Genomic DNA, 20839 nt, shown 5'->3' on the forward strand with positions numbered 1-20839 from the left:
CTGCACAGCTTCGTCACTGTTCTCTTCGTCAGCACTTACTATGAGTTCACGCCATTACATCTCATCTCCTGCACTCACGCCAAAAATGTGTCTCTCATCATACCAAGCATAGTCGCTCATTCTTCACATCTATATCTAAGTATATTAACTCCCTTGTGTACATTTGCAAGTTAGTTTACAGCATTAGTATACAACATAGTTATTCATTCTTTATTTATACATCTGTATCTAAACATATAAATTAGTGTTAGCATGTTATTAGTTGGTTCACAACCTTAGGTAATTCACATTAGTTGGTTAATTAACCACACACACACATCAGTTGGTTCACAGTATCTCATTCATAACAAGTATCTCAATTAGCCCTAATTTGCATCGATTTGTTAGAACTACTTAGTGTCTAAGTATCAGCATCACCTGTGCAACTAGATCTGCTGTGAATTCACAACAGAATCTTCTTTGCATTTATTTTGACGACACTTATATTCCCAACGTACCACTCAGTCGCACTGCCATGTGTTATAGATCATTCAACAACATTACCATGTGTGGCGCATCACCTGTATTTTCATCCCAATCTCTAATTGTACTCCATGGGTTGTGAACTTGCACACTCCAACCCCGTCACCATCAGTAGTTGAACCACTTTTTTTTTTATGAAGGATTGCCACAGCCAATCTCATTGACAGTGGAAACTGCACAACATTAGCTACTGTAGCATCATCATGTTTTGCTTTCTCTTTTTTTATATTTCAATTTCTTCTCTGTAATTCATTACAGTATAGGTTTAGGCTCAGTTGTAGCACAAATATGTGCTTTTGTTCCATCTAGTTCACTATAGCATAGGGATATGTGTTGCTTTCTTTCTTTTTCTTATATTTCATTTTAATACATATATATAGAGGCTCTCACCTTCTGCCTTCTTCACTGCACCACTCGCTGTCCTCACAACATCACTTGCTATCTTCACCACAGCACCACTTACTGTATATGCATCCAGTCACCACAGTGACTTTTTGGCAGAAGTAGGTTTGCAACAAATCAGTTTGGTGTAATTGATTTGCTGCAATTCCAAATGTTGCTGCTCATGGAACATACCATTCTACTGCAGATTAAGCTGAAAATTTGCATAACTTTAGTCTCATTTCTTGCATTTCACAATGCATAGCACCGTGACTTCTTTGCATTTACAGCAGTGCCAGGCACTGCTGTAACTTCCTTGCATTTACAGCAGTGCCAAGCACTGCTATGACTTCATGCTTTTCATAGCAGTTTATTGAACTGTTGTAAGCCACATCTCATACCTTTCTTCATTAAGCACAAAGCCTACCCTTGGGCATTCTCATATTGCATTTCCCCATTGACATTAGCCTTGCATGTACATATTCATAGTCATTTTCTCATCAAATATATATGCATTGCACTTAGGCAAGTGCATATGCATTCTTCCATTAACATATGCATTGCACTTAGGCATTGCACTTAGGAATTGCATATGCATTTTTCCATTTGCATATGCATTACACTTAGGCATTGCATATGCATTTTTTTATTAGCATATGCATAGCACTTAGACATTGCATATACATTTTTCATTTAGCATAAGCACGACACTTAGGCAAATGCACATGCATTAAGTATTATATCTTCATTAACATGTGTTTTTTCATTATAGCTTAAGCATAATCATATGTATACTATTTTTAGCATGATATTTTTAATTTCTTTTGCCTTGTGTTATCTTATATTTGTAGGGGCCTTGCAAGATCATGATTTTCTTTCCTAGAATAGGAAGTTTTAATATTTCAATATTCAATTTCAGTTGTAATAATTTGATATTAATGAAAATTTCTACTTTTCTGTTTTGAATAGAATGTATGAGCATATAATTGTATTTCAAATTCGCATAATTGCTTGTAGCATTTTATTTTCTTTTATTTTTTCAAAAAGCACTGTGGGATAACACGAATGACACGTGCATCATTCTAATAAAAGGTAATTAATCCTAAGTAAATGATTCACATTTATGGCCATAGTCAAAATGTGAACAATACTTAGGATTTGTATCTTTTATGAAATAAAATTTGAGTTACACTTCAAGTCCTTTTATGAAAATCATCATATTTTCTAAAAAAAATATTTTTTCCTTTCATCAGAATTCAAAGCAAAGATTAAATCAAGATATATTTGTGACCATAGTTATGATTATATTGAAATTTAATCTCATTTTAATTCTATTAAAGAATGAAATTTTCTTTTAAAAAATCTAATTTTAAGCAAATTCGTTCAATGCATTCATCATTTTGCATCATTAATTGCCATCTTTTCAAGTTATTTTCAAAATTCTAAGTGATATTTGAAATAAACTTTCAAAAATACAGTTTTCATTTCTAAATCCAAAACCATTTTCAACTTCCATTTATAAATTCTGATTTATCCTTTTATTTTCAACTCCATTCAGTTTTAAATTTTATTTCCAATTCCAAATTTTAGTTTCTAAACTTTAGATTCTTGGATTTCACATTTTAACTTCAAATTTCATTCAAATTCTTTATTTCCATTTCAAAATTTTGAATTCTATTATAAATTCAATTTTTGAGTTTTAATTTTTAATTCAATTCTAAGTCAAAGTTTTGGAATTCATTTTGAAAATTCTAAATCAAAATTTTGAGATTTACTTTGAATTTCTAATCCAATTTCCAAGTTCGATTCTGATTTCTAAATATCAAATTGAATTCTAAAATCAAATCAAAGTCTTATTCTGATTCCATTTCAGAAACAAACTCAATTTCCAAATTCCAATTTCAAATTGCAATATTTTGTTTTCCAACTCCATTTTCAAGTTCAAATATTCACTTTCAATTCCTGATTTCAAATCTCAAATCCACTTTAAAGTTTGAGTCAAATTTCAATCTTTTCAGGTTTAATTTCTGAACCACTTCTTCAAAGATGGTTTCAGAACCTCTTTCAAAATCACTTGAGAAATTCAAATTTCTGAAATATTTCCAAAGCATGCATCATATTTCAAATCATCATTTTCAAAATTCATTACACAAGTATGATTCAATATGCATTTAGGATTTTTAGTCAAATTTAGGCAAAACAAAAGACATAAATTCGATCCTTGGTTCAATTTCCCCTGGTAAAGGCTCCAGAAATGATTGAACCACGTACCGACGAGCGAATCCCGTCTCTCCATTTTTCTCACAAAATTTCAAAATGGAGGCAAGTAAATTTCAAAACAATTTTTTTAAAAGGTCAAGTGAGACCCTGCAAAAGAGTTTCTCTCTTCTCTCTTCTTTCTCTTTCCTCTCAAAAAGAGGAAAAGGAAGAAAAATGGAAAAAGAGGAAAATTTTTGCAACAATCACAGATTTGGCGATCGTGATGGGACTCGTCTTCGTTCGATCAAATTTATGCCTTTGCCTTGCTTAAAATTGTCTAAATCATTATTCTGTAAATGTGAGCTTCATTTTCATGCAAACCTTAAGAGCCTAGACTCTGACCCAACTGACATTAATGCATATAGGATTAAGTATGGTTTGGTAGGACTATATTAAGGAGATTTATGCATGTTCACTTAGACTTAGGTCTGAAATACAACTTTCCTCAAATCCAGGGATTGAATGAAAACAATATTTGCAAGTCTGTGCTTCTTTATGATTTTCAAAATTCTATCTCTTTAGGACTTTGCATTAGAGTCATCTGATGTTATTGCATGTTGATCATGTTTTCAAAAACATCCTCACCTATATTGTCCCAGTCTTCACGTTGTTGGGTTGTCTCACTAAACCATAGTTCGGGAAAGAGCCCCACAACTGGATCACTTATTTCGGTTAACACCCTCTGCCACGTACTAAGGGCCATAGTCCAAAGTATATCGGCAGGCACTCAAGGATGTTGGAAAATCATAGCCTTAGAACCAAAAAAACTTTTATGCCACATACTTCGAGCTTCGACTTGAGTATATCAACATATCTTAATTGAAATCAGATGATCTAAACCTTAGAGATAGGATTAATGTCCTACAAGCCTTTTCAAATATTGCATTTAGAGTCAGCTTCTAGGGAGTGATGTTTTGTGCATCATTGCTTGTATAGATTTGCTTCTTTTGTGGATATTATCTTGTAAATCCTCATTTACTTCATCTTTTCAAAACTCTGGATGTTTATTTCAAAAATTCCTCTATTTCTCAAAATCCAGGTATGTATTTCTTCTTTTTTATTTCTTCAGAATAATTTTCTTAAACCCTGGATATTTATTTCAAATTTCCCTCTATTTCTTAAAATCCATGTATGTATTTCTCTTTCTTTATTTCTTTAGAATAATTTTCTTAAACCCTGGATATTTTTTTAAGGATATTTCTCAAAATCTAGGTATATATTTCTCTTTCCACATTTCTTTAGAACTATTTTCCAAAAACCTAGATATTTGTTTCAAAATCTTCTTCTATGTTTTAAAATCCAGGCGTATATTTTCTTATTTCTTCATATCGATTTTCTCAAAACCTGGAAACCCTTTTTAAAATACTCCTTTGATTTTTGAAAACTCCAGATGTATTTTCTTCCTTTTTGGATCTTGATCCTGCATGCTATTTTTCAAATTTCAAATCTTGCCATCTATTTTTCAAACCTTTTCTTCTTCATGTCTTCTAGTATATCTTCCAATTCTATTTGATTTTTTTGTCTTCTCACATAAAATCTCTTTCGTCAAGAGATGTCCTTTTCAAAATAACATTTTCCTTCATATTCTAAGTTGTTTATTTCTCTCTCACATAGTAACAATGCAATTGTCGCAAATTTTATGATGACCCGACCCCTGACAATGGGATATCTTTTTTAAATTGTTAACCTAATTCTCAAATATCTCCTTCGTCATTTCTTCAGTCTAAACAATTCCTTATTCCGCAGAGACCCCTGGCACTATAAAAATGGTTCAAACAAGGTTAGGAAAGAAAACAACACCAAGCAACATCGAAGAGATGAGTTTCCTGAGACCAGTCAAGAGGCAGGACCAAGCAAGCGAAGATGACATTGATCCAGTTATGTACAGGATGTTTCAGAAAATGATGACAAAGATGTTATTGAAGCTACTCGAGTCAAGCACTAGAAAGGTGCCAGCCAAGAAGACGACACCAATCACATTCTCTGTGAACATCAAGGGCAACAATGGCAGCAGCAACATGGGAGGATCTAAGCTCAGCAGAAGCAGCAATGAAGGCAAAAAAGGAATCACCTTCAAGTAGAATGACCAACCTCTCCAGTCCAGTCCTCAGCAAAAAAAGAACATTCAGGGAAAACCAATGTTGTTCCTAGTGAACCGATGTTGTTCTTAGGTTGAACCCCTATTGAACCGATGTTGTCCTCAGTGGACCTATTTTGTTCTTAATTGAACCAATGTTATTTTTAGGTTGAACCCCTATTGAATCGATGTCCTCAGTGGACCTCTTTTGTTCTTAATTAAACCAATGTTGTTCTTAGGTTGAATCCCTATTGAACCGATGTTATTCCCAGTGAACCTATGTTGTTCTTGATTGAACCGATGTTTGTTCTTAAGTGAACCTATGTTGTTCTTGATTGAACCGATGTTTGTTTTTAAGTGAACCTATGTTGTTCTTGATTGAACCAATGTTTTTTCCAGTAAACTTATGTTGTTCTTGATTGAACCGATGTTTGTTCTTAAAGTGAACCTATGTTGTTCTTGATTGAACTGATGTTTGTTCTTAAGTGAACCTATGTTGTTCTTGATTTAACCAATGTTGTTATTGATTGAACCAATGTTTTCCCCAAGTGAACCTATGTTATTCCTGATTGAACCGATGTCTATTCTTAATTGAACTTATATTGTTCTTGGTTGAACCAATGTTTGATTTTAAATGAACCAATGTTATTCCCAGTGAACCTATGTTGTTTTTAATTGAACCGGTGTTTGTTCTTAAGTGAACCTATGTTGTTCTTGATTAAACCGATGTTTGTTCTTAAGTGAACCTATGTTGTTCTTGATTGAACCAATGTTGTTCTTGATTGAACCAATGTTGTTCTTGATTAAACCAATATTTTTTCTAGTAAACTTATATTGTTCTTGCTTGAACCGATGCTTGTTCTTACAGTGAACCTATGTTGTTCTTGATTGAACCAATGTTTGTTCTTAAGTGAACCTATGTTGTTATTGATTGAACCAATATTTTCCCCAACAAACCTATGTTGTTCCTGATTGAACCGATGTCTGTTCTTAATTGAACCTATGTTGTTTTTTATTGAACCAATGTTTGTTTTTAAGTAAATAAATGTTTTTCCCAATGAACCGATATTCCTACAGAACCAATTTTGTTCTTACAGAACCAATGTTGTTCCTATGGAACCAACCATCCCTTCTGATCCAATCTCTTATCAAAATTCAGTAAATCAAAAGGTTTTAGTTTTCACGTTGGTCAGTAAATCAAAGGTTTCAGCCATCACTGGTCAGTAAATCAAAAGTTCCAGCTCTCACTAGTCGATCTTTCAAAATCTAGTTTTGCTGGTCGGAATTTCCAAAATCTAATTTTCAACCCAAAGGTCCTATCAAGATTGATATTGAGTAATTGTTTCACAAAGGATTCTCGAACATTTTGCCAATTTCCTAAAAACATTTGTTGATTTCAATATTTTACTACACAAAAGAATCACCTCAGATTATCTCTAGTATTTCTTTCCAAAAGGGTGAAGCTTGCTGAGAAAAAGAGCAAAATTCAAACCTTTTCCCTGTTAATCAACCAAAAAGGATGAAATAAATATCCTTGGTATGATAAGCGAAGAAAATTTCAATGATTTTGAAAAGCCAGAAGCGAATTGATATTGATTATAACTATGGTGTATTTTAAAAGATGATTCTCCTGGCAAGAAAGCAGTGGAAATATCCCGAGCAATAACAAAATCCTCTCAAGTTCTCAATAAAGCAAGTATAATTGATTATCTGCAAAAGAGATCTCTCAACTATCATTAAGTTGAAGACGGATACGCGAGTTAGACCCTCGGGGATAAAGAAGATTTGGATCACCTCCAAGTTGAAGGAGTGTGTGACGTATCCTTCCAGGGAAAGTTCAGATCATCGCCAAGTTGAAGGCCGATGCGATGAACCTCCTGACAAACCCTGAAAGATATTTTGATTCATACTTTCAAAAGATTTCCATCAAGAAAGACATCTTTATCAATTTCTGGGGACAAGGAAGACCCTGATTATCTCCAAGTTGAAGGAACGTGAAGTGTTCTTCTAGAGAAAATCATAACATCTCCAAGTTGAAGGTTGATGTGATGAAATTCTTGCCAAGCCCCAACAAGAGAATTCATTTTGTCTTAAAATGTGCAAAAAGTATATCTCAAATATCAAATTGCCAAAATTGCAAATAATCATCTTGTCTTATGCAAAATTCTTTCATCAATATCTTTTCACTACTTGCTTTTATGAAAATTGAGAATATCTCTTTTCTTTTCATATCAAGGAAATTGATAGCTTCCTTAAAGAAAATCATCAGCGTTAAAATTTGAATTTAACTCTGGAATCCGGAAAGTTAACCTCATTTGGAGGAAATACTCTAGGTAAAAAGGAGAATATCTTTTGCACATACATGCACATTTTCAAGCATTTGAATCAACTACAATTTCATCTTATGGGTAAAATTTTTTGACTATTCAAAAATGAAATAAATACTCAATGTTTATCTTGATGCAACCTACCATGGTTTACATCTTCAAAAAGAGTTGCCTCATTCTGATGAGGTATTTCTTTCAGTCCCATCATAGTTTTCCCCATCCTGGCAAGAAATCCATAATTTTCATATCCATTCAGGTAAGGATTGTACCTGAGCCTCATCTCAAGAGGTATTTTTCAAAAATGTCCCATCATGGTTTTCCCCATCCTGACGAGGAATCCATATTTTTTATTTTCATTCAGGTAAGGGTTAAACCTGAACTTCGTGCTGACATATTGTCGTCCCATCCAGGTTAAGGGCTAAACCTGAATCTTTCCAAAAGCTTATTTTTGTCTCAGCAATAAGACTTCATCAAAATCTCTCCTTGCCACAATTTTGGGATCTTCATCCAAAAGTTTCATCACGATTTTCTTATTTCTCTTTTTTAATTATTTCATTTTTGAGGACTTCGTCTTTCTCTAAGCCATTCAGGACAAGATGTTAAACCTGAGGATCATTTTCACAAAATGATTCTTCAACACCCAGTTCAAATTTTCTGACTGGGGCATTTTTAAAATTTGGTGTGTTTTCTTTGCTACTAAGCTCGGCTTTCAACCGGCTTAGCAGCAAAGAGGAGCATTTGTGAACACCCCAAATTTTTCAAAATTTCAAAAATTCTCTTTTTGCCCCTGACCCCCAACTTCTGAGCAATTGGGTCAATTTCTAGTCAATTCTCAGATTCAGTTCCTAGTTGAAGATCCAAAATCCAACTTCATTTTTCATATTTGGCCCAATATCCGATCCAGATCTGATATTCAAATCCAATTCTAAGCCTGGATCTTCTATTTTTCAAAAAAAATCAAAAAAATCAATTATCTGTATTGGCTCAGGTATTTTATTCAGGTCCAAGCTCGTCATGTTTCCTCAATTTGAGATCCAAACTCGATATTTTCTCAAAACCTCGGATCCAGATCCGTTTTAAAACCCAATTTTAAAATTAAAATCTTTTATTTCAAAAACTCTCTTTTGTAAAATCCTCAAATTTTAAAAAGCAGATATTTTATAAAATCTTTCAAAAAAAAAACTCATCTGGATCCCATTTCCTAAATCCCTTGCATTTCTCTCATATTTTAGGGTTTTTCTTTCAAAACATAAAATAAATTTTTTTAGAAAAGCAACTTTTACTCCCTTTTTTGAAAAAACTTGTAAAGAAGCCTTCTTTTCGAAAATTTTTAAAACATGGAGGGACCCATTTTGAAAATTTTCTAACGGCTCCATCCTATATAAACAGCCATCGAGGGAGGCTCTGAGGATCCGTCTCACACCCATCCATCTCCAACATCACGCATCCATCGCATACCTTCCCAATTCATCGCCTTCCTCCTTTTCCCCCTCTCCTTTTCCCTTTCCTCTGTTCTTCTCTTTTTTCTGAAGGAGACCGATCCACTCAGCATTCAGAGGAAGTGCCTTTTTCCTCCAAAGCTCCACCACGGTAAGCGCTCCCCAATTTTTTTTTTCCTTTTCTTTCTTCTCTCATTCCCCTTTTCTGCACTTCTCATGGTGTTTCAACACCATGATTCATTCATGGATTGGTGTCGGATGATGCATTTGGATTTCATTTCCATTTATGTGGCATCTGACCATCCGTGATTCAATTAAAACTGCATATCGTGATTCATTCGAATTGAATGGCACATTTGGACTTCATTTCCATCTGTGAGATATCCAATTGAATTACATATTTTTTTGTTAATTCTCCTCTATTTTTCTTTCTTTTCATTCCATGTTTGGTATTGTTTCATTCCATTTTACAACATTTGCTTCGTGCTTTGCATCTATTTAGCATTGCGTGTTTTCATTCTCTGATTTAGCTTTCATCCCATCTCATTTCTAGTTATACTTTTCTTTACTCCATATGCTTCTCATAATCTATGAATCCTGTACACTCAGAATTACTGCATTTTCCCCTGCATGTTAGCCTGTAATCTCATTGCGTATTTGATTTACTGCGAAGCATGTTGTTGTGAAATGGACTATGTGTTTTTCTCCTCTGCATCTTCATACATCGATCGTATATTTTGTTGTTGTATCATCGGTTCTTTGTATGAAGTTTCCCCTGATTACCTGCATCAGCATTTCGATTTCCCCTCTGCATCTTGGGTATAGCAGCATCCTCTCACACCCTCACTCACTTGCATTCTCTACATCCAATTCCATCCACACACTCCATTGGTATCGTTTGCATCTCCACCATTTCATTAGTTATATCTTTGTATTAGCATCACAATTCAATTCGTAGTTCATACACATTATCTTGTTGATATCATAGTTATCTCTTATCATTTCATTATTGCATCTGCATTTAATATTGCATCGGTAGGTAGTTGGATTCAGCATCGCAGCTTCATTCATCTGAGTTTTCACCCATCTACTGTGTGCGCCTCAGTGCATTTGTATTTCCTCTGTTTCATCTGATTCGTGAGTTTTTATTTACCATGTAAAGCTGATTGCTGAGGTTGATTTGCTGTAAGTGAATTGCTGCATATCTTAGATCAGATTGATGTATTGATTGTGTGGGTTCGATTTATTTTAGATCTCATTAATTCCTTGGTATGCTAATATGCAAAGATTACTCCGCTAGATTATAGCAATGAATGTTAAATCGATCTAAAGCATTAATTTGTTGTGTGATCGATTCACAACAGAGTTCATTTATGTGATCCAACTTGGTGGAATCAAGTCATTAGTATGTTTAGTTGTTTGGTTGTTTAGCATAGTATCCATCTTGCTATTTAGTTGTCTAGTAGAGTGTATGGTTTAGTTGTTTAGTAGAATGTGTGTTTCATTTGTGAGTTTCATTAGCCATTGCATATTATATTAGTCCACCCACAACGTCTTCATTGCCCAGGGACCTTTTGTTATAATTTTTTCTTTCTTTCAAGATGGATATAACAAAAAAAATGGATCCCAGGACCCTGACTCTGCTAAGGGCAGGTTCCTATGTGATGCTTACTATGCATTTCACACTCCAGTTGTTGTCACAATACCTCTTCTACTGGAAAAACCCAAAAGGAACAAAAAGTCATAATAATTATCATACTTATGGCTCCTATATATGCAATCGATTCGTTTGTTGGTCTAGTTGATATTCAAGGAAGCAAAGCCTTCTTCACATTCTTGGATTCAATTAAGAAATGTTGTGAAGCCCTGGTGATTGCTAAGTTTTGGCCTTGTTGCATAGCTATCTGAACATATCAATTAGTCAAAACAGGGTACCAGATGAGATCAAAGGAAGAGAAATCCACCACTCATTTTCCATGACCCTGTTTCAGCCACATACAGGCCCACTGGATCATTACACATTAAAGCTTATCAAGTATTGGACCTAGCAGTTCATCATTATCAAGCCTGTGTTATCTGTTTTGATGATATTGCTACAACTTCTAGGATTGCACACCAGTTGGATAAGTTGGACATTTACCATCATACTGAACATCTCAGTTTCAAATTGATTTTCAGAAATCTTCTTACCACTTAATATTTTTTACTTGAATTATTTTTGTACCTAAATCTTTTTCCCATTCGGTAATTGTTCTGATTGGCATGCTTTATTTGGGACTATTATATGAACAGCTCATACTTATAAATGTTATAATATATGGGGATTCTGTGTATCAGATCAAATAGCTCATTACCTGTTCAGCTGCACTGCTTCATCATTGTTCTCTTCGTCAACATTTACTGTGAGTTCACACCATTACATCTCATCTCCTGCACTCACGCCAAAAATGTGTCTCTCATCATACCATGCATAGTCACTCATTCTTCACATCTATATCTAAGTATATTAACTCCCTTGTGTACATTTGCAAGTTAGTTTACAACATTAGTATACAACATAGTTATTCATTCTTTATTTATACATCTGTATCTAAACATATAAATTAGTGTTAGCATGTTATTAGTTGGTTCACAACCTTAGGTAATTCACATTAGTCGGTTAATTAACCACACACATGCATCAGTATCTCATTCATAACAAGTATCTCAATTAGCCCTAATTTGCATTGATTTGTTAGAACTACTTAGTGTTTGAGTATCAGCATCACATGTGCAACTGGATCTGTTGTGAATTCACAACAGAATCTTCTTTGCATTCATTTTGACAACATGTGTATTCCCAGCATACCACTCAGTCGCACCTGCCATGTGTTATAGATCATTCAACTACATTACCATGTGTGGCGCATCATCTGTATTTTCATCCCAATCTCTAATTGTACTCCATGGGTTGTGAACTTGCACACTCCAACCCCATCACCATCAGTAGCTGAACTACTTTTTTTTATGAAGGATTGCCACAACCAATCTCATTAACAATGGAAAGTGCACAGCATTAGCTACTGTAGCATCTTCATGTTTTGCTTTCTCTTTTTTTATATTTCATTTTCTTCTCTGTAATTCATTACAGTATAGGTTTAGGCTCAGCTGTAGCACAAATATGTGCTCTTGTTCCATCTAGTTCACTATAGCATAGGAATATGTGTTGCTTTCTTTCTTTCTTTTTCTTATATTTCATTTTAATACATACAATATATATATATATATATATATATATAGGCTCTCACATGATGCCTTCTTCACAACACCACTTGCTGTCCTCACAGCATCACTTGTTGTCTTCACCACAACACCGCTTACTCTATATGCATCCAGTCACCATAGTGACTTTTTGGCAGAAGTAGGTTTGCAGCAAATCAGTTTGTTGTAATTGAATTGCTGCAATTCCCAATGTTGCTGCTCATGGAACATACCATTCTACAGCAAATTAAGCTGGAAATTTGCATAACTTAGCCACCTTCCCTGCATCACTTTAGCCTCATTTCATGCATTTCACAATGCATAGCACCGTGACTTCTTTGCATTTATAGCAGTGCCAGGCACTGCTATTACTTCCTTGCATTTATAGCAGTGTCAAGCACTGTTGTGGCTTCATGCTTTTCACAGCAGTTCATTGAACTGTTGTAAGCCACATCTCATACCTTTCTTCATTTAGCACAAAGCCTACCCTTGGGCATTCTCATATTGCATTTCCCTATTGACATTAGCCTTGCATATACATATTCATAGGCATTCTCTCATTAAATATATATGCATTGTACTTAGGCAAGTGCATATGCATTCTTTCATTAGCATATGCACTGCACTTAGGCATTGCATATGCATTTTTCCATTAGCATATGCATTGCATATGCATTTCTTCATAAACATATGCATTGCACTTAGGCATTCCATATGCATTTTTCCATTAGCATATGCATTGCACTTAGGCATTGCATATGCATTTTTCCATTTCTATATGCATTGCACTTAGGCATTGCATATGAATTTTTTCATTAGCATATGCATTACACTTAGGCATTTCATATGCATTTCTTCATTAGCATATGCATTGCACTTAGGTATTGCATATACATTTTTCATTTAGCATAAGCATGGCACTTAGGCAAATGCACATGCATTTCACTCATGCATTAAGTATTGTATCTTCATTAACATGTGCATTTTCATTATAGCTTAGACATAATCATATGTATACTATTTTTAGCATGATATTTTCAATTTCTTTTGCATTTCTTTTGCCTTGTGTTATCTTATATTTGCAGGGGGGCTTGCAAGATCATGATTTTCTTTCCTAGAATAAGACGTTTTAATATTTCAATATTCAATTTCAGTTGTAATAATTTGATATTAATGAGAATTTCTATCTTTCTGTTTTGAATAGAATGTATGAGCATATAATTGTATTTCAAATTCGCATAATTGCTTGTAGCATTTCATTTTCTTTTATTTTTTCAAAAAGCACTGTGGAATAACACGAATGACACATGCACCATTCTAATAAAAGGTAATTAATCCTAAGTAAATGATTCACATTTATGGCTATAGTCAAAATGTGAACAATACATAAGACTTTTATCTTTTATGGAATAAAATTTGATCTACACTTTAAGTCTTTCTGAAAATCATCATATTTTCCAAAAAATATATTTTCTTCTTTTATCAGAATTCAAAGCAAAGATTAAATCAAGATATATTTGTGGCCATAGTCATGGATATATTGAAATTTAATCTTGCCTTAGATTCTATAAAAGCATAAAAAATTAATTTTATTCTTTCTTAAAATTTAAATGAAGTTTAAATCAAAATATATTTATGACTATAGTCATGATTATATTAAAATTTAATCTAATTTCAATTCTTTTAAAGAATGAAATTTCCTTTTAAAAATTCCAATTTCAAGCAAATTCTTTCTATGCATTCATCATTTTGCATCATTAATTGCCATCTTTTCAAGTTATTTTCAAAATTCCAAGTGATATTTGAAATAAACTTTCAAAAATACAATTTTCATTTCTAAATTCAAAACCATTTTCAACTTCCATTTATAAATTCAGATTTATCCTTTTATTTTCAACTCCATTCAATTTTAATTTTAATTTTCAATTCCAAATTTCAGTTTCTGAACTTTATATTCTTGGATGTCACATTTTAACTTCAAATTTCATTTAAATTCTTTATTTCCATTTCAAAATTTTGAATTCTATTATAAATTCAATTTTTGAGTTTTAATTTTCAATTCTAAGTCAAAGTTTTGAAATTCATTTTGAAAATTCCAAATCAAAATTTTGAGATTTACTTTGAATTTCTAATCCAATTTTCAAGTTCGATTCTGATTTCCAAATATCAAATCGAATTCCAAAATCTAATCAGAGTCTCATTCTGATTCCATTTCAAGTTTCATTTCAGAAACAAACTCAATTTCCAAATTCCAATTTCAAAATGCAATCTTTTGGTTTTCAACTCCATTTTCAAGTTCAAATATTCGCTTTCAATTCCTGATTTCAAATCCACTTTAAAGTTTGAGTGAAATTTCAATCTTTTCAGGTTTAATTTCTGAACCACTTCTTCAAAGATGTTTTCAAAACCGCTTTCAAAATCACTTGGGAAATCCAAATTTCTGAAATATTTCTAAATCATGCATCATATTTCAAATCGTCATTTTCAAAATTCATTATACAAGTATGATTCAATGTGCATTTAGGATTTTTAGTCAAATTTAGGCAAAGCAAAAGGTATAAATTCAATCATTGGTTCAATTACCCCTGAAAAAGGTGTCAGAAACGGTTGAACCTGGTACCGAAGAGCGAATCTCGTCTCTCCATTTTTCCCATAAAATTTCAAAACAGAGGTGAGTAAATTTTAAAACAATCTTTTCAAAAGGTCAAGTGAGACCCTGCAAAAGTGTTCCTTTCTTCTCTCTTCTTTCTCTTTCCTCTCGAAAAGAGGAAAAGAAAGAAAAAGGAAAAAAGAGGAAAATTTTTGCAATGATCACAATAGCACCAGATTTGCTACCCACCTTAAGTCATTGATCCCCCTTTGGGTAAGACACCCATCGGTTTAAGTTTCCATCCTCTCACCACACAACTTCAATGAACTTGGTGAGGCAGAGTTTCAGTCTCTTGTACGCTTGGTTCCTATCTTCTACATCGAAGCAGGTTATATGCCCCCCCCCCCAAAAAAAAAAATGCAGGTGCGTGTTCGGGGGTTCGAATGAGCACCACGTATATATGCATGTGGGGCTCGTATCCCTGTGTGTGTCAACATCACTTAGCGTGGGAGTCTGGTGCAGTTATAAAGACTTAAGTACCTATTCCTGCCATGAAACAATGGTTTTAGAAAAAGACAAAAATACCCTTCATCTAGAAAAGTGAAATGTTGGTTCAAGAAAAAGGACAAAAATGTCCTCTATCCAGAAAAGGGAGGATGATGTTAACTCTTCAAAGTCTAAACGTTCCATTTTTGCCCTAAGCAATTAACGTTTGCACCATCTGCTGTAACAGGAGCTCTCTCTGACGATGCACCTTTTGCCATCATCTACTGCCGCCAAAGCACACTTTGTCATCATTTGCTATCGTTGGAGCACTCTTTTTCATCGTGCCTTTGTCATCGTCTATTGCCGCCAGAAAAACCTTTGCCATCATCTGTTGCCGCTGAAGCACCCTTTGTCGTCATCTGCGCAGTGGGAGCGTCGTTGCCACCATCGACTGCATCTACCTTCTGGGTGTTTCTCCTCCACTGTCAGATTACCAAAACTCATAGTGTTTTAGTGAGTTTCGTCTAAGGTTTCGTTATGTAAACAAATCGTTTTATACATCTGAATGCTAAATCTTATAATTAGTTGTACTATTCATGCTAAATAACACATATTTTTATACTGAAATAAATCGATTTGTACCTATCCACCTTCTGGGCATCAAAAAAAAGTTAGCATGATTTGTTCTTATGAAGGCCAAACATTATAATGATATGTACTTATGAAGGCTAAATTTCTACAACGATTTGTATGTTGGAATACAATAATGATTTATACATTTAATGCAATAACGATTTATACATTCGATGCATCAAAAATTTATATATTTGATGCATCAACGATTTATACATTTGAAGCAATAGTGATGTGTATTTATGATTCATGAAATTACCATGATTTATACTTAAGTTTGCTAAATTGTACAATAATGTTATGAAGCCCAAGCTTTACAACGATATATACTCATGAAGGTTGTGATTTCTATAACGATTTGTAAGTTTGAAGCAGCAACGATTTATACATTTAAAGCAGTAGCGGTGTGTATTTATGAAGTTACCTCGATTTATACTTAAGTTTGTTAAATCTTACAACAATGTTTACTTATGAAGCCAAATATTACGACGATTTGTAATGTTGGTGATTGTTTAACGAATGTGATAATTTATAATAATATATACTTGGGGAGGCGGTTGTAACATATAATGATGCAGTTAATTTTATGTATTGTGCAAGTTAGCAATGACTAAAGTTCATAAGGCAAGAAAGCCCCCGTCGTTCGATGGGATGACTATTGGAGAAATTATTCACCAATCCCATATATATGAGCATTATAAAAGGTACCAAAATATAATGAAGATTGAGAATGATAAAGACAGGGACAAAGCGTTGGAATTGTATAATGTGAAGCATTATCCATCAGACATTAAGGCTGAAGAGCACAGAAAGAAGGATGAGGAAGAACTAAAGATGAAGAAGAAGAAGAAGGATGACAAAGAAAAGGAAAATCAAAGGAAGAAGGAGGAGGAGAATGAAAAGCAAAGGAAGAAAAAGCAAATGAAGGAGGAGAAGTAGAAGAGAGAAAGGCAAAGGAAGAAGAAGGAGGAGGAGAATGAAAAGCAAAGGAAGAAAAGGCAAATGAAAAAGAAAGAGGAGGAGAGGAAAAGGCAAAGAAAGAATAAAGCGGAGGATGAGAGGGAAAAGCAAAGGAAGAATAAAGAGAATGAGGAAGAGAAAGAAAGGCAATTGAAGAAGAAGAAGAATGAAGAGAATGAAAGGCAAATGATAAAGATGGAAGAGAAAAGGCAAAGGAAGAAGCATCAGGATAAGGAAGAGAAGGAAAGGCAAAGGAAGGAGAAGGAGGACAAGGAAGAGAATGAAAGGTAAAGAAAGAAAAATGAGGATGAGGAAGAGAAGGAAAGGCAAAGGAAGGAGAAGGAGGACGAGGAAGATAAGAAAAGAGAAAAGAAGAAGCAGGAGGAGGAAGAGAATGAAAAGGAAAGGAAAAAGCAGGATAAGGAAAGAGAAAAGAAGAAGCAAGACGAGGAAGAGAAGGAAAGGGAAAGGAAAAAGCAAGAAGAGGAAGAGAAGGAAAGGGAAATGAAGGAAGAAGTAGAAAAGCAAAGGAGGGAGGTGGCAGAGCGAAGAAGCAACAAGAAAGGCAGAGGAGGAGGAGAGAATGAATAGGGAACAAGAAAGGCAGAGGAGGGAGGATGAGCGAATGATGCAACAACAAGAAAGGCAGAGGATGGAGGGAGGGGATGAAGAGGAGAAAAGTGTGACCAAGGTACGTAAATTGCTCGTGTTTGTCATGATTTACTGTGATAAAGATTATTATGTATAGTGATTGTTATGATAGATATTACTATGTATAGCAATTAATGTGACAGTGATTACTATGTATAGTGATTATTGTGATAGCGATTATTGTGAATGATTTACCGTGATAGGTATTATTATATATAACGATTACTGTGATAGCGATTACTATGTATAGTGATTACTGTGATAGCGATTACTATGTATAGTGCTTAGTATGTATAGTAATTACTATGATAGCAATTACTGTGAACAATTTACTGTGATGTGTATTATTATGTATAGCGATTATTATGTATAACGATTATTGTGATAGCGAGTGTGCAACAATTATTATATATAGCGATTATTGTGTACAACGACATGTAGAAGTATAAATGAGACTAATTTTGATTTAATACGAATAATATGCTATTTTGTGTTACAAGAAGGTCAGAAGAGAAATAGAGCACCAGGTGAAAAGCTCAGAGGGTGGTGTTAGTGGCTTGTAGTTCTGTTGTGGTATGGACAGTTGAGTGAATATCAGAAGGATCGATTATGAAATATGCACTTCGGTGACCTTCTGAACCAACATTATTTTGAAACGTGCTGGAATACCATGACCCACCTAGTAAATAAGTGGAATCATAAGACAAATACATTTCAGTTTGATTCTTTTGAGATCACCATGACCCTAAAAGATGTGGTGCAGATTAAGGGTCTTAAGTGCTATAGAAGTGTTGTCCTAGCATGAGATTCAAACTATAATGCAAGGGACAAGTGCACGACCCTTCTAGGAACGTCGATGGAGGACTGGGTTCAATGTATTTCTGATGGAAGCAATTTCACATCGATAAAAGTTTCTTCTTTTCGTAATAAATGGAAAGGTCGGTCCGCTACATGTGCATCTGAAAGAGCTGACCGAGAGTTGTGCGGCTTTCTTCTTTATTTTTTTGAACTTACTTTATTTTTGGATTTGTCTAGTTCAAGGTTAAATTACATGTTGATGTAGTTCTTGAAAGACTTAGATGAAGTCGACAACTATGCATAGGGTGCTGCTATGCTCGCGCATTTGTATAATCAATTTTACCATGCGAATAAGGGTATAAAAACCGTTGAAGGGTTTTGGCCATTTGTCCAGGTAATTGTTTATTACATATTTTGTAGTTGTAAACTAACATTGTTGAAGGTTATAGTCTTACTAATATATTGATTTTGTAGGCCTGGGCGTGAGAGCATATTATCACCTTGCGTCCTCAGTGTGACCCTGTGATTTATGGTTTTTCCAAGATCGGCCGGTGGGCTACAATAAATGTCAAGGAGGATAACGCTAAGTTCATTTTAGATGGTTTACAATTAAATGAGGTAAATAGTTTAAAATCTTTAATAATTGTTTCAACATTCATCATCCATTAGTATAAATCATTGAAATGTTTAGCATTCTTAAGTAATCATCACTGTAGGATTTTGTCTTCGTTAGTATAAATCATTATCGCATTAGCATTCAGTAGTATAAATCGTTCTAATGTTTAACATTCTTAAATAATGATCATTGTAGAATTTTGTATTTCTTAGTACAAATCGTTATCGCTTTAGCATTTAACTTTCATTAGTGTAAATCATTGTAATCTTTAGCATTCTTAAGTAATGATCGTTGCAGGATTTTGTCTTTGTTAGAACAAAGCGTTATCGTTTTAGCATTTAACATTTGTTATTGTAAATTGTTGTAATATGTAGCATTCATTAGTGTAAATCATTTTAATACAAAACACTCATTAGTAACAATCGTTGTAATACATTTAGCACTCATTATTATAAATCATTTTAATATTTAGCATGAATAATTATGTCTATACCTAAACCATAATCTTCAATGTACAGGTTGTATGGAGACCATATGGAGAAGGGGAGGATGAGAAACAAGAGGTTGTTGTTGAGGTTACGATACTGTCTGGCTGCGATATTTGGCTGTTTAGCAAATCTGAAGTTGAGTTACAGCATGATAGTTGAGTTCTCCTACAAGCTAGCTTAGAACAGTTTACCCCAAAGCAACTTGTGGAAGTGAGAAGGAAGATAAATAGTGGTGGGGCTAGGAACATGAATTGGCACGAACGCTTCAGGAAACAATTGGATAGCTGGCACAAAAGAGGTGTTCATGTCATCGCATATGATTATAAAGAACGACAATATGAACCCAACTATTTCAAAAAATATTGGGAACCCATGTGTCAAAATCTGGAGGATGAGAAAAAGCAACATGGAAATATTGAGAACCCATGTGTCCCTCCTATCCTCCATCATGTCGTCTCTCAGCATAGAAAAAATGTTCATCATGTCCCTTCGGATACAATAACGATTCTCTCAGTTGCAGTATACGCTGAGGAGAAAACACAACTCACAAAAAAGAAGGTAGTCTTCACCACAAGGTTAGCGGTGTGTAAACACCCCAAATTTTCCACATCCATTCTCAAACAATCCTCCTCAGGCAGTGCCAACCCTGTTAGGTCAATGTAGGAGTCAAAACCCGAGTCAGTTTCAGAAAATCACCATTTTACCCATTTTCATTAGGAAAATTACCATTTTACCCCTAGGTCATCCCAGACCCCAGTCAGTCGGAGTCAACCAAGCTCATTGGTCAGTTCAGGACAGTTAAAATATCAGTCACCTCAAGCTCATCTGAGCTCACAATGAACAGACCATTTTCATTTCTGACCATTCATGCCAAAATGGGATCATTTCTTAAAAAATGAGCTCATTTCTCACTCGAATCCAAGCCAATTGTCTCCAAGTCAGTCATTCCCAGTCAGTCATGTTCCCCAGAGTCTAACTTGAGCTCACCAGGAGTTCAAGTGCACCAGTTTCAGTTCAAAACCATTTCCAAGTGTCTAGGAGCCCATTTTAGTCCATTTTAGCTCTTTCAACTGAAATTGAGTTGAGTTCAGTCAATTGAGCTAGTATTCGAGCTTCAATTTTAGTTCATGTCAGTATTAGTAACCTTTGTTTCAGCTCAAACCCAGCTCAGATTCGTAATTCACTTCGCTTCAGTGACCATTCTGTACTATTTCTCTAAAAATGGTAGCTTTTCTTGAAAATTTAGCCGGAAAGGTCAGTGAGTCAATGTCTGGTTAGTTCACTTGAGTTCTGAAACTCTAAAACCCAGCTGAATCCAGCTCATTTCAGTTTAATTCAGCTCGAACCCCAAATTTCAGTGTCACTCTAACCC

At 34.3% G+C, this 20839-nt stretch overlaps 1 protein-coding gene and 1 pseudogene across 1 annotated transcript in view; one reads left to right on the forward strand and one right to left on the reverse strand.

Annotated features, from left to right (window-relative positions):
* Positions 1–6: 6 nt before the first annotated feature.
* The window catches only part of LOC149820842 (uncharacterized), a 95458-nt gene continuing 74625 nt past the window's right edge, over positions 7–20839 (reverse strand). Inside the window, exon 4 of the transcript XR_016426526.1 lies at positions 7–68. The gene's annotated coding sequence lies outside the window, so the exon portion shown is untranslated. The remainder of the gene's footprint in view (positions 69–20839) is intronic.
* LOC149820843 (uncharacterized) lies at positions 10607–11176 on the forward strand (annotated as a pseudogene).

The sequence above is a fragment of the Nuphar pumila genome, chromosome 12, assembly GCF_984573655.1.
Source record: "Nuphar pumila chromosome 12, dmNupPumi1.hap1.1, whole genome shotgun sequence".
Lineage (NCBI taxonomy): Eukaryota > Viridiplantae > Streptophyta > Magnoliopsida > Nymphaeales > Nymphaeaceae > Nuphar > Nuphar pumila.